The sequence below is a fragment of the Podarcis bocagei genome, assembly GCF_964188305.1.
Source record: "Podarcis bocagei genome assembly, chromosome: 9".
In the NCBI taxonomy this organism is placed as follows: domain Eukaryota; kingdom Metazoa; phylum Chordata; class Lepidosauria; order Squamata; family Lacertidae; genus Podarcis; species Podarcis bocagei.
This window is the reverse complement of record NC_138134.1, coordinates 28,331,368-28,343,900: the sequence shown is the minus strand read 5'-3', so window position 1 is coordinate 28,343,900 and position 12,533 is coordinate 28,331,368. Positions and strand designations below refer to the sequence as shown.

The window sequence follows — 12,533 nt, the reverse complement described above, 5'->3', positions numbered from 1 at the left end:
AGACTTCAAAGAAGTGTGACTAGCCCAAGGTCACCCAGCAGCTGCATGTGGAGGAGCGGAGACACGAACCCGGTTCCCCAGATTACGAGACTACCGCTCTTAACCACTACACCGCACTGGCAAGAAAACTCTCTCTCACTGGCAAGAAAACTCTCTCTCACTGGCAATAAAACCAGTCTAGCTTGCATCATAGTTGGGAAGGTTTACAGAAACAAAATATGCTTTGATCACTACATGAATGCCAAGTTATTCTTATACATGCTGTAAAGACTTACCACAGTCAATTCCCCCCCCCCTCCAATTCACCAAGCTCTTTGAGGGTGCAAGGTCTTTTTTCAAAGCCTTCAAATCAAGCCATCATATCCTTCGACTTGCACCCTTTTGTACATGCAACATGCCAAAAATCTACACCAACTTGTTTCCTGAACTGTGTCTACATTCCTCATTAAAAGTAAGCCCTAGTTCAACTGGTACTGCTGCTGGTTTTGTTTTCACCCCACCTTTTTGTATGTGGGAGTTGGTGTGCAACAGAACTTGCCAATTTGCCATTAAAATAACACTTAAAACAATATGATAAAGAGCAATGTGACTTTTTAAAAAGAGATTAAATACAGTCAACTTATTTAGCGCCTGTAAAAGCCACGCCAAGAAGCTAGATGTACCTTATGCAGAGATAGGTCATCTAAGGATACTAGACATGGCAAGAGAAAATTAGGATAAGCAATAAGGTGTTATGCACTTCCTATATTTTGAGAAATATTCTCCTTAGCCTACACTCCATTTGGAAGTATAGCTCACTGAAATTAGCAATTCCTATTTCAGACTTAAGGTTAAGCTTATTATGAAATTATTGGGAAACCTTTTTACATCTAAGTTTAGCTCCTGTTGTGTCAAGTTTAGGATCCAATAAGATTTAATAGGACTTCAGTCAGAAACCACAAAGTCCAACTTGCCGTGGATAAGTCAGTATCCAAAGAGCTTCTGTGATATCTGTATTAACAGTGAACTCTAGATTAGACTGAAGCAGCGTGAGTCCATGCTGAATTGAATTCCCAGGTTTATAGTTTCTACTTGGGGATGATCTTCAGTGGCCTCATGTTGTAAAATTAACCAGTCAAGGGTACACAGTTTAGTATGTTGTATTAGCATTATAATATACAGTACTTGATATATAGCAAATGGGATTATACTTCAGTTCTACACCCAAGAGCTAAGGAAGTAAAACATTTTTGCAGGCATATGTAATATTGAAGTCCATTGAGGATAAGGACAATATCCTAGATATTACATCCAGATAACACACACTTTATATGTGGGACAGAACTAGCATCTTGTGTATATGGTAGAATTCAACTCTCCCTTTAAATATAATATGGTCATTACTTAGAGAGTAAAGGGTGCTTTCTGACCTAGTCAGTTATGACTAACTCAAGTTCACTGATCTCAATAGGTCTCCTCCGAGTACAAATTAGTCAAATGCCACCCAAAAGGTTTAGCTTTAGAAGAGAGTGCACAGTGAGGGAGCTGTGCATGCAGGTTTCTGTCCTTGTCTTATAACATGCTCAGTTAATAAATGCTAAGCTTCAAGCCAGCCAAAAGCTCCTTGACACATGAATAAGGAAAATACTGAATCAGCCAAGATGTGGTCTTTCCAGCTGAACTCAGCTTTGTGGAAGTCAGCCAAGTTGGCTGAATGCAGCCATTCCTAGCTCCTCCTCCTCTACCAGCAAGTACAATAATCTATTTACAGAAGGCAGAATGTTCTCCTTTTGTCTGGCAATAGGCAGACATCGTTCGAGGGCAACTGTCAACTTCTTCATTATAGCGTTAGAACCCAGCAGCCAATAGCCTCTCTCCCTCCCACTCTGCTGTTTGATTGAGGGAAAAAATAATTGCACGAGTTGCTTAATCAGAGGCATTGCTCTGTTACTGGAGTCAGTTCTACCTACATGGGGCTACTAGAAGCTGTGCAAGTCCCCCATTTAAAGTTCCAATTTAGCCCATCTTATCTTTGGGGTTAAGAAATGCTTAATCAACATGAATCTACTGATTGAAATGGAAACTTTTGCTCATGTTTTGGTTCCCTTTGGAACACTTAATCTTTTTAAAAAACAAATGGTCACATTTGAGAAATCTGTTCTAAGCCACATTAAGACATTGGTGTGTCTTAAGACAGGCATCAAGCTAGCTAAAACAATTCTCAGTGTAAATGAAATAGTTTTTCTATTACTTCTGCAGAATGTAAGTCAGAAAAAAAAATCCCAATAGTCTGGCAGAAGTCCATTTATTGCTTAATAGCACAATAGGGAAACGGAAAATGAAACCGATCAGAAACATTATTTTGACAGCGATTAATGAATCAGCCAGTGGTACTCAATTTAAGTTAACACTCAACAAAGAGCAGCAGCCAAGCATTCAGGTCCATGGTTTGGAAGGCTGGTAAAACAGCAGTTTCAAGTAGCCATTTATGGTTTGGTCTACACAGGCATTTTTTCAGTTGGTACCAAGGCCTTTGGGTAGCAACAGTGGAGCTCGCATGTTTGGAAATTTAAGTGATATTTAAATAACATATATAGATGTTTCAGCATTCACAAGATGGAGCAAGAAAGTTAGGATTGACTGTGGTCAAGTTCTGCCTTGAGCAGGAAAAAAACCCACTGCCCTAAAATTCAATGAAGACTTAGCAATGGAGTTTATGAAACAATGCATTGCTAAACACTGAGCATCATCCTAGCTAGCAACCCATGCAGATAGTCTTAAAATAGTATCACTGGAATGCATTTGCAAGAAACAAAGTCTAGCTTTCTGAAGCAGAGATCATTCTAAGGAAAACACGAAGATTTCTGTATTCCATGTAACTTTTCCGACACTTTTCTTTCTTTGTCAGGAGAAAAGTGTGGCAAGCACACCCTTGCGCTACGCAGAGGGTTTGTATTAATAAGCTACAAATGCCCCAACCCTCAATGAGCTTCAAAAGGTCTGCTGTTCAACATTGATATACTTGTTCTCAGAAGAGTCCCTGGTTGTCCCTGTGTGATTTCTTTCTTTCTAGTTTTGTTACCATGTGCAACATCTATAGAAACATCTATAACCAAGCAGAGATCTTAGCCACAAGGTTTCTCTTTTCTTGCCTGAAAGCAAGTATAATCTCCATTGCTGTTGAAACAAAGTTTGGAGAGCACTTTAAACCTTAGTTTGAGGATGAATACAGAAGTTAACTTGTTTTAGTTTCTTACAGATTCATAACCTAGATACAACCTAACTCATTTCTCCATCGTTCCCAACAATTTAAAATGGCAGTAAGTCTTGTGTATCTTTACAGGGACTACAAGTGTTTCAGCCAACAGGACAATCAGACCCCGGCTGTGTGTTGCTTCAGAATTCCAGGTTACTGAGCTGCAAATTATGTTCTCTCAAGACAGCATCTGGACAACACCTCATTAGACAGAAGCAAACATGACTTCTAGAGAATTAATGTCATAACCTTGAGAAATAGGTACTTCAGAGTCAACATCATCGTAACAAAAAAGGCATTACTTGTGAATGAACTACCTGCCCAAATGCTACTCCACTCATCTTAACATTCTGCACATTTTCTATAAAGAGATCAACTGGTGCCCAGTTACACAGCTAGGATCTTTTGCTCTGCATGTTAGCTTGCTAAATGTAGAAGGTTTATACCCTACCTGCAGTCTTAAGCAGTATAGTTATGCAACAAACACATAGTTAAGGCCACAAGTCCTAACCCTCTTACCTGAGAGAAGCTCCATTGAATTCAACAGGTCTTAAATAGGGAATTCAATAGGGTGGGATTGCACTGTTATTTTCATGATACATTTTGTTTTAGCGTATTCCTACTTTTAAATGTTTTCCCCTCAAGTAATCTATTTGTAACTTAGCTGTGGATAAATTTGAGCACCTATATTGCTACAAAAAGGCTACAAGTATACAGTACTTGATGGGCAAATCTTGGTCTCCTCAGGCACATTTATATAGCACAACAATTTAACAGCTAGTATAATTTTGGTTTTCACCAAAATTTTGGTGGTCACTGGACCTGGCAGGGCATCTAGGAGGTCACTGATTTCTCCCCATCCTCCTCCCTTGCAAATCATTGAAGTTTTACAAACACCTAGGGTAACTAAACTGAAAAATGTCTTTCTTTGGTTCAGAAGAGGTCCTTTCTGTTGCAGTTGCTTCTCTAATGGGAGAAAAAAAGCCGCGTGTCCATTAACTGTTCTGGCCCTCTCTTTTATCCTCCTTTTCAAGGAAACACTAGACGCTCAAACACCACAGTTATATAAATACTGAGCACCTAACCAAGCAGCTTAAATTGGTTCAGAATTGTTTGTGCAGATTCATGCCACAGTAACTGTATGTTACTCAGAATCCCATAGGGTTTGCTTCCTGATAGGTGTTTGCAGGATTGCAATTGGTTAGAAATGAAGGCTGGAATTGGTGATCCACACAGGACTGCTAAAAAAGGGACCCCATAAGTTTCCAAACCTATGGAAATATATTATTCTCCTTTCCCAGTTTATTCATTTATATGTTCCACATTCTTTCCAGAATGTGGAATAAAGTAGAAGGATATTAAATGGACTAAGACCTGGGAGATCCAGGGTAAAAGTCACCTACTCAGGCACAAAGGTTCCTGTGTGACCTTGGGTCATTCACAGTCTCTCAATCTAACATACCTCACAGGGTGGTTGCAAGAATCACATGGGGGAAAGTGGTTGCGTGAGTGCCACCTTGAGTTCCTTGAGTGAAAGGTGGAATGGATATAAATGTAAAACTGATAAATAAAGAACAAGCAAAATAAAATGTGTCTCCCACCTGCTTACTCCCAATTTTTGAACTGAGAAAGGGGTGACCAAGTTTGGAATCTTGGAAAAAGTCTATCTGAAAATCAAAGAGAAAAGCATCGGGAACACAATCAGGATATTCAGACCTACAAAAACCATACTTTACATGTGGGTCCTCAGCAAATGCAGTATGTGGCTATCTGCTAGGACAGGTTTGCCTGGGTGGAGGGTACGGGCAGTGTGCTATCCATGACCCTAAGTATACTACATATAGGCTCTGCACACTGAGTTCTCATCTGGACCATTCTCTGCACCATTCTACTTGTTTTAATAGCATTTTAAGTTTGGCAAAGTGTTTGATAGTTGCTTTATCCTCACAGCAATCCTGTAAAGTAGACCACAGTATGATTTTATCAGAACAACCAAAAACAAACATTAAGGATCAGAGGTGAAGTGTGGGAGGGTGTGTGTGTGCTGTGGCCCCAAACGCAAACAGGCGCCCCCAGAGTAGGCTCCTTCATCGGATCCTGGCCAGAAGGAGCTGCACTGAGGCTGCAGCGCTTGGGCCTGGCACAACTCTGGCCCGGGGTCAGGCCTGACCTGACCTGACAGTGGAGAGAAAGAAGAGAGTGGGCAGCAGCTTCCTCACCCCTCTCCTAACTCTGAACTGTGGCACGCGCCCCCCTCAGGGGCACATCCCATACGCCCACCCCGGGCAACACTGGCATACGTTCTGCCACTGTTAAAGACCAATTTATTAGGGAATGAGCTTTCTGGGACTACAGTTCTTCATTCTTGGTGACTGATGAAAATTTGTGGAACCACATATTTGTTAGCCTCTAAAGTTTTATTTCTGCTGTAAGTGATGGCTAAGCTGGCTATCCTTTCAACTGAAAGTGTATCACAACACCCATCATCCCTGGCTGTTTGCCTTGCTGGCTGAGGCTGATAGGAGTTGAAGCCCAACAACATCTGGAAGGCCACCACTCTAGTCCTATGGCAAGCAAACAAGTAGAAACAGTACCAGAACTTCTGGCTCCATAAGAGCATTTAAAAGCGAGGAACCCAAGGGGTATAAGGCCCTCTAGCACAACACGACTCTTAGTAATGACAGTAAATGTTAGTTCCAAAAGCATTCCACTAAGAGATCAAAGACTAATTTTACCTTACTAAAAGTATAGTATATTTTGGATTATCACTACCTTTTTAGTATGTAGTTAAGAGCTACCTAGAAAAAAACCCCAGCAAGAGTCTCATTAAGCTGCTTTTGGAGCCACTTTGCACTAAGCAATACGACTCAAGCAAACATCCACTCAGAAGGTATCTACTCCATCTTTTACTCCTAGGCAAATTTATGATACTATAGGGGTTACGTCTGCCTATTCCTTTATCATACTCCCTCCTTTTCCCCTCTTCTACCCGCCAAAGTGTCCCCTCTTCTGCTTTCTACATACCTGTGAGAAGCTATCCAAGCACCCAAAATAGAGGACATTAAACCACCACAGCAATGATCTGACCATCAACCAAAGCTGACACATATCCAACAGTAAAACACCATGAATATGCTTCCAAATGAGCTCTGGTTAGCCTAATCACCATTGTTCAAATATTGAAATGAAGCCACAGCCTTTTATCCTCAAGGAAGAAGATTCCTACTTCAGTTGCTAAACCTGTTGAATATTCTGCACCAATCTGTCACAACATTTTAGTGGCTTCCTAAAAAAAAAAAAAAAGGCTTGACAACTTTCGGGGTGTCCTGGTTTTTACTTTTTGAAATATGGCAATCCTAAATGGGAACAGAATGGCCCGGTCCATAATAAATTACTATTTCTGCAGCAATGCTACCATTAGACACTTTTACCTAAAAGCATTTCATGCCTATCCCAACTGGTTGGGCAGCAGTCCAAGGACCGCTGCAAGGCAGATCCCACCTCCAAATAACAATATCGTTATACTGAGCTGTTCTACCAAACCCTGGTGGTGCCTGAGCAAGCCGAGGAAAGTTCCATCATGTGATAAGAAGCCAGCCCAAGGGGGAGCAGGTTAGTGGCAAGCGGGCAGCATTGTTGACCTGACTAGCTGCACCTTTTTACAGGCCCATATGCAAAAGCTCTCGTAGTTTTAGCGTGGTGGCAAATAATAATAATAATAATAATTACACACATTCCAAGTCCGGGGGGGGGAATGGATTGGTCTCCCCTTTCCCTGCCCTGACATTCAGTGCCTCGGAATGCAGCAAACGCTTGTCCAAAAGACAAATCACTTCCCCGTCACCATAACGAGAAAATCTGCGTCCATCTGCGCCTTCAGACTCGCCGGGGGCGGCATGCGGAGGAGCCCAGTGCCAGCCATCTCCCGAGCCCTAGACAACCCGGAACATCATCTCCCCCAAACCACCTCCCGCCAACGCCGCCCCTCCCCCCGAAGATGCTGCGACCGACCTCGGCTCGATGGCAAGGCTCGCCTGGTCCCCGCAAACCGTGGCAGCGGCGGCGCCGCCTCTCCAGTCGGCCTACGTATGGCGGGGAGGCCCCTTGCTGAAAGCTTCGGCTTCCTGACGTGCGGCTCCCGAGCCAGGGCGACCCCCTCTTCCCCGCCCCCTTTCCCGGCAGCAGCCACAGAGGCGGCGGCGGCGGTTGGGAAGGAAAGGTCCGCCTGGAGGAAAGCGGCTCTAGGCGGGGGAAGAAGCGGGAAAGTCCCCGCGGGCCGCGGAAGCTTCTTCCGCCGCGCGCTGGGCTCAACCCTCTCCTTGCGGGATGACAGGCGCCGGTCTTGGCGGGCTGACTCACCCACCTGCTTTCGTCTCGCCCCTGGCCAAGTGGCGACGGCTGCTGCGGCGGCGGCTACACCGACGAGGCGCTCTGCAGCTGGAGCGCCCGGCCCGTCCTATTTAAGCGGCCCGCAAAAAAGAAAAAAAGGAAACAAAACAAAACACCCCCGGCCGGAGCTGTGGCTGCAGCGGCAGCAGAGCGTGTGGCTACGTCGCGTCGGGCCCGCCTTTCCTGCAAGCGCAACGAGAGCTGGGGCACTAGGACCCTCAGGAGGCTGGTCATCCAACCAGACGGCGTCCTCGCCTTTGCGCCCACAGCCAATCGGAATTTGGGAGGACGAGGACGAGGAGGAAGGCCGGGCGCAGTCAGTCACAGGGCGCCACCGGGCAGAGCCAGTGTTTCGGGGTTGGCCTGGAACTCGGAGTTGCGGTGGAGGGAGGGACTGCGCGCGGGCGGAAGGGCTGCGCTCTGCGCATTCTCAAGGGACTCACGGCGTGCGCTCGCCTGTCCACCTACCTCAGCTCGCGCCACCTAGCTGTGGATGCGCATTAAGGATCGAGGGTCTGGTCCGCGAAAGCTGATGCCGCCATAAAGCGGCTAATAATTAAAAGGAGGCGTAAGACTCCGCTGCGCGCCACCTCGCTTGTTGTTGTTGTTGTAAGGAAGGGATTAGTTCAGCGCAACTGCCCCCTGGAAACTGATTTATTGCACCACATGTTCTGTGGAATGAGACCGGCTCAGGGGAGAAAACAGGTTCTCTGGAAGAACCAAGCATCCATCAAAATTAAGCCCTTTAAGAAGCAAGAGCAAGCCAAAACAAACAAAAACAAAAACGTGCGCACACCCCTCACACCGTCAAGCACCCGGCTTAACAGGGCAGTTCTACACGGCTCTACTCAGAAGCATGTCTCCATGAGTTCCATGGGATCTGTGGCCTGGGAGAACAAATCCTAGGAAGCAGCATCACTTCAGTGCTTACCCCCCCCCCCAAAAAAAAATAAATGAAACAAACCTACCACCCTTTTTATATGGGGGAAAGAGAGTGTTCTTCAACTGCACATTTGCCGCTGAATTACTTCTCAGTAAACCTCTCCATTCTTAAGGAAATCAGCCCTGAGTGCTCACTGGAAGGACAGATCCTGAAGCTGAGGCTGCAATACTTTGGCCACCTCGTGAGAAGAGAAGACTCCCTGGAAAAGACCCTGATGTTGGGAAAGATTGAGGGCACAAGGAGAAGGGGATGATGGAGGATGAGATGGCCGGACACTGTTCTCGAAGCTACCAGCATGAGTTTGACCAAACTGCAGGAGGCAGTGGAAGACAGGAGTGCCTGGCATGCTCTGGTCCATGGGGTCACGAAGAGTCGGACACGACTAAACGACTAAACAACAACAAACATGATTAGTTGCCCACAGATGTAACTCATAGAGCTTGCCAAAGTTTACATCCCTCCCCCCTCTTCCTGGTAAATACCTGTGAGAATGGGACTTGCACAAGGTGCCAAGATGTATCCCCAGGTAGGGCAGAGAATGTCCCATCTGAATGCTCCACTAGATGGACCAATGGTCTTAATTAATGCAGCTGCCTGTGTTCCTCTCAGAGGAACTGGAGAAGGGAGAGGACTAGGAGACAGACTCAAATCTCTCTATCATGAGCAAAAGTTTGAATGCCCAAAAGGCATTCTTTCAGTATTGAAAGGTATTCTTTCAGTATTGAAACAGTATTGGGGGGGAAATGCTTGAAGTATCATTTTGCTATTCTGTTTTCAAACCTTTAAACCAGCCTGTTATTCAGTGGCATAATTCATACCTCTCCCCTCTACCTCACATTTTGTGTCTCGGGAGAGCATTTTTATCCAGTGGCATCTATGTATAGCGACTAGACTATGTCTGTCGTTGTGAAAGAGAGGCTTTTGTGTAACTTTAGCCAGATCTTTGTAATAGTCCCTCTCTTTGAGACCCTGCCCATAGCCCCTTCCTCATTGCTACACATACTCAGCAGGGACTAGTGTCATAATTTCCAACTTACATAATTCTTTATTGCTCCCCCAATAATATAACCAAACACCAGGGGTTGCAATATCCAACTATTAATGCTAAATGTTCGCATTGCATCCCTCCTCTCTGCCTGCCAGAAAGAACACTCTGCTCCAACAGAGTACCCTGGGGTTGCAAAACTGAAGGGAAGCATATCCTGTCCCCATTCATTGGCAAGAAAATTAAGGGTGTGTGTGTGTGTGTGTGTGTGTATTTAAAGGCAGGGATCTGTACAGGTAACTTTATGTTCTTAACACTCCAGCCACTGAAGTGCATTGATTCCACATAGGGTCATCATAGCTCTTGCACACCAGCTACTACAACATCATGTTTTAATGAGCTGTGTCATATCTAGCGATACCACTAGCTTATGTTATCTTACCTATAAGCTGCTGCAGTCTGATACTAGATTTATACCTATATATAACCCAAACAGATATATATAATTTATGCACTTTTGTGTATTCACGTAACCATGTTTTTGCATTGGTATCAATACGCTTTCTCTTTTTGGGGGTTCACTGACTTGCTCTTTAAATTGAAAAGGAACTACCAGTATGTTGCTGTTGATTGACCAGGAAAACATTTCAGAGGAAAAAACCCTTTCTACTTATTAATGTAGATCAGGGGTAGGCAAACTAAGGCCCAGGAGCCAGATACAGCCCAATCGCCTTCTCAAACCGGCCCACGGACAGTCCAGGAATCAGCGTAATTTTACATGAGTTGAATGTGTCCTTTTATTTAAAATGCATCTCTGGGTTATTTGTGGGGCATAGGAATTCGTTCATTCCCCCCCCCATATAGTCCAGCCCACCACATGGTCTGAGGGACGGTGGACCGGTCCACAGCTGAAAAAGGTTGCTGACCCCCGATATAGATGATAGAGCAAAAGGTAATGAATAAAATATTTCAGTACTCCATCTGTGTAGGGTTCTGTGTGTGCTTTTAAATACCCCTTTTATGCACTGTAAATTATAGTTTAACAGAAGAGTTCACTGTTGTTTATAGAGGACTACATTAAAGTTATGGTAAGTTACACAGTGTGGATCTGATTAAATAAAAACCTGTTTTGCATATCAAAGTCAATTCCTGTATTGCTGGGGAAATGTTTGGCAAATATGTCACGATAACCCATGAGGTTGCTTAACTGCATCTTCACTCCTGGACCAGTTCCCATCATCATATACCTTTGGGTGCTTTTTTTTTTGAGTGAGACATTAAAATTATTTGCCAAAAAGGGAGGGGGAAGGGAAACAAATGAAGAATATTGGGGCATTTTCTGAAGAGTGATATAACAGGAGGAGAAGGAAACAAAAATGAGAGACCTGACCATTTATGATTTCTATTTCTTTTTTTAAAAATTATATAGTTTTGAGTATTAGATGCATGCCTATATATAATTGCTACTATACATAAGCATTATTTAACCCAATTTAATTGTGTATTTGAATCAGGGTACTCTGATGCAAGAGAAGATAGAAAGCTAGGTGGGAAATTTATGACCTTGGTAATATATCTCCAGTGGGTGGATACTCAAAGAACTGGATTTCATCTGGTCTGTGCACTGATGCCAGAACAACATGTAAATACCTGTGTGGTAATACTTGTTTGTTCTTAGATAATTTTTTTCAAATAGTCATTTTGTTCTTAAAGGCTTATAGTACTGCAAGGAAGGATTGCCTTTCTCTGGGTTAAAACTAATCCGTTCATCCTTACAAAAAACCCAAAAAACAGGATATTCCACTCTGCCATTCACCTTCCCCAGAGTCTATTTACACGGAAATCTGAGAGAAGTATTCTGCTCTTTCTAGGTGCTAATGCCCGCAATTCCTAATGTACCAAAACCATAAATGGATTAAAGCTTATCCACTCAACTCCATGCATTCCTTTGCAATATCCACACCAAGCCCTCAGTCACGGTGCTGTGGAATGAAATAGAGCTGCTGGTGGGAATGCCTCCCTTTGCAAACTTCTCCATTTCATTTGTCTTTCAAAAGGTAGATGTGAAAACAAGTAGGCTGTGTTTCTCTCCATCCCTGCCCCTCCCCTTCAGGAAGATGTGCAGTGCTATACTGATGAATGCATAAGCTTCTTCGAAAAAGGAACAGAATGGAAAGGCTGTGTGGGCATAGCCAGGATTTTTTCATGGGGGGACAGGCTTTTGTTAGGGAAAGCAGAACCTCATTTTGGTATTGATTTGTATTGATTTTTCCTGATTTAGGGGAGCAGCTGCCCCCTTCTTGCCCCCCATGGAAAGGCTTGAAATGGTGAAGCCATTGAATATTGAGGGCACACATTTTGAGATCTACAGCTTGATCTTCAACATGTATGTAAATCACAGAGAATCTCATTGGGACTTGGGGGCTCATCCACACCATTGTTTAATGTGGACACTAAGCTTCATGTTCCCCCACTAATCCCCTATTGTTCATTTGACATTATCCTCTAAATCATACTTCCCCCTCCCTCAATCCAGATTTTCTCATACTCTTTCTTTTTTTGGAGTATCCCTGGTATGAGAAAATCTGGATTGAGGGAGAAGGAAGTATGGGAAGGCAGTGATTTAGAGGCGACCATCATATGGACAACGGAGAATTAATGGAGGCACAGGAAGCTTACAATTCACATTAAACAGCATCATGGATGAGCATCATTGCCAGACCTGCTCAATCTTGCCTCCCTTCTGTTAGAACCATATTCTATCTGGTGTGTGTCAGACATATGGCAGCCCTAACATAGACAGAGGAAGCAGACAATCAACATCACCTTCCAGAATAGGAGTAAGAAGAAAGCAGGCAGGTGGAGGCTAGCTTCCACTGGGTTGGTGTGTATTTCTACCCCTGGTTAGCTTGTCTCTCTGGTCCTTTATTCCACAAGTGATAAATGTGCTTGCCTCCAGATCCAATGCTGACTTCTTTGGT

General features: G+C 43.9%; 2 protein-coding genes across 5 annotated transcripts in view; one reads left to right on the top strand and one right to left on the bottom strand.

Moving 5' to 3' along the window:
• Positions 1-7,958, bottom strand: part of ACSL1 (acyl-CoA synthetase long chain family member 1) — a 45,843-nt gene extending 37,885 nt beyond the window's left edge. Inside the window, exon 1 of one of the 4 annotated variants that reach the window (XM_081208861.1) lies at positions 7,599-7,958. The gene's annotated coding sequence lies outside the window, so the exon portion shown is untranslated. Of the gene's footprint in view, positions 1-7,246; positions 7,489-7,594 lie in introns of those variants that run through there. The other 3 variants (XM_081208860.1, XM_081208858.1, XM_081208859.1) reach the window with 3 other exon arrangements.
• HELT (helt bHLH transcription factor) overlaps positions 1-12,533 on the top strand; it is a 132,801-nt gene that overhangs the window by 43,705 nt on the left and 76,563 nt on the right. The gene's annotated exons all lie outside the window — the stretch shown is intronic.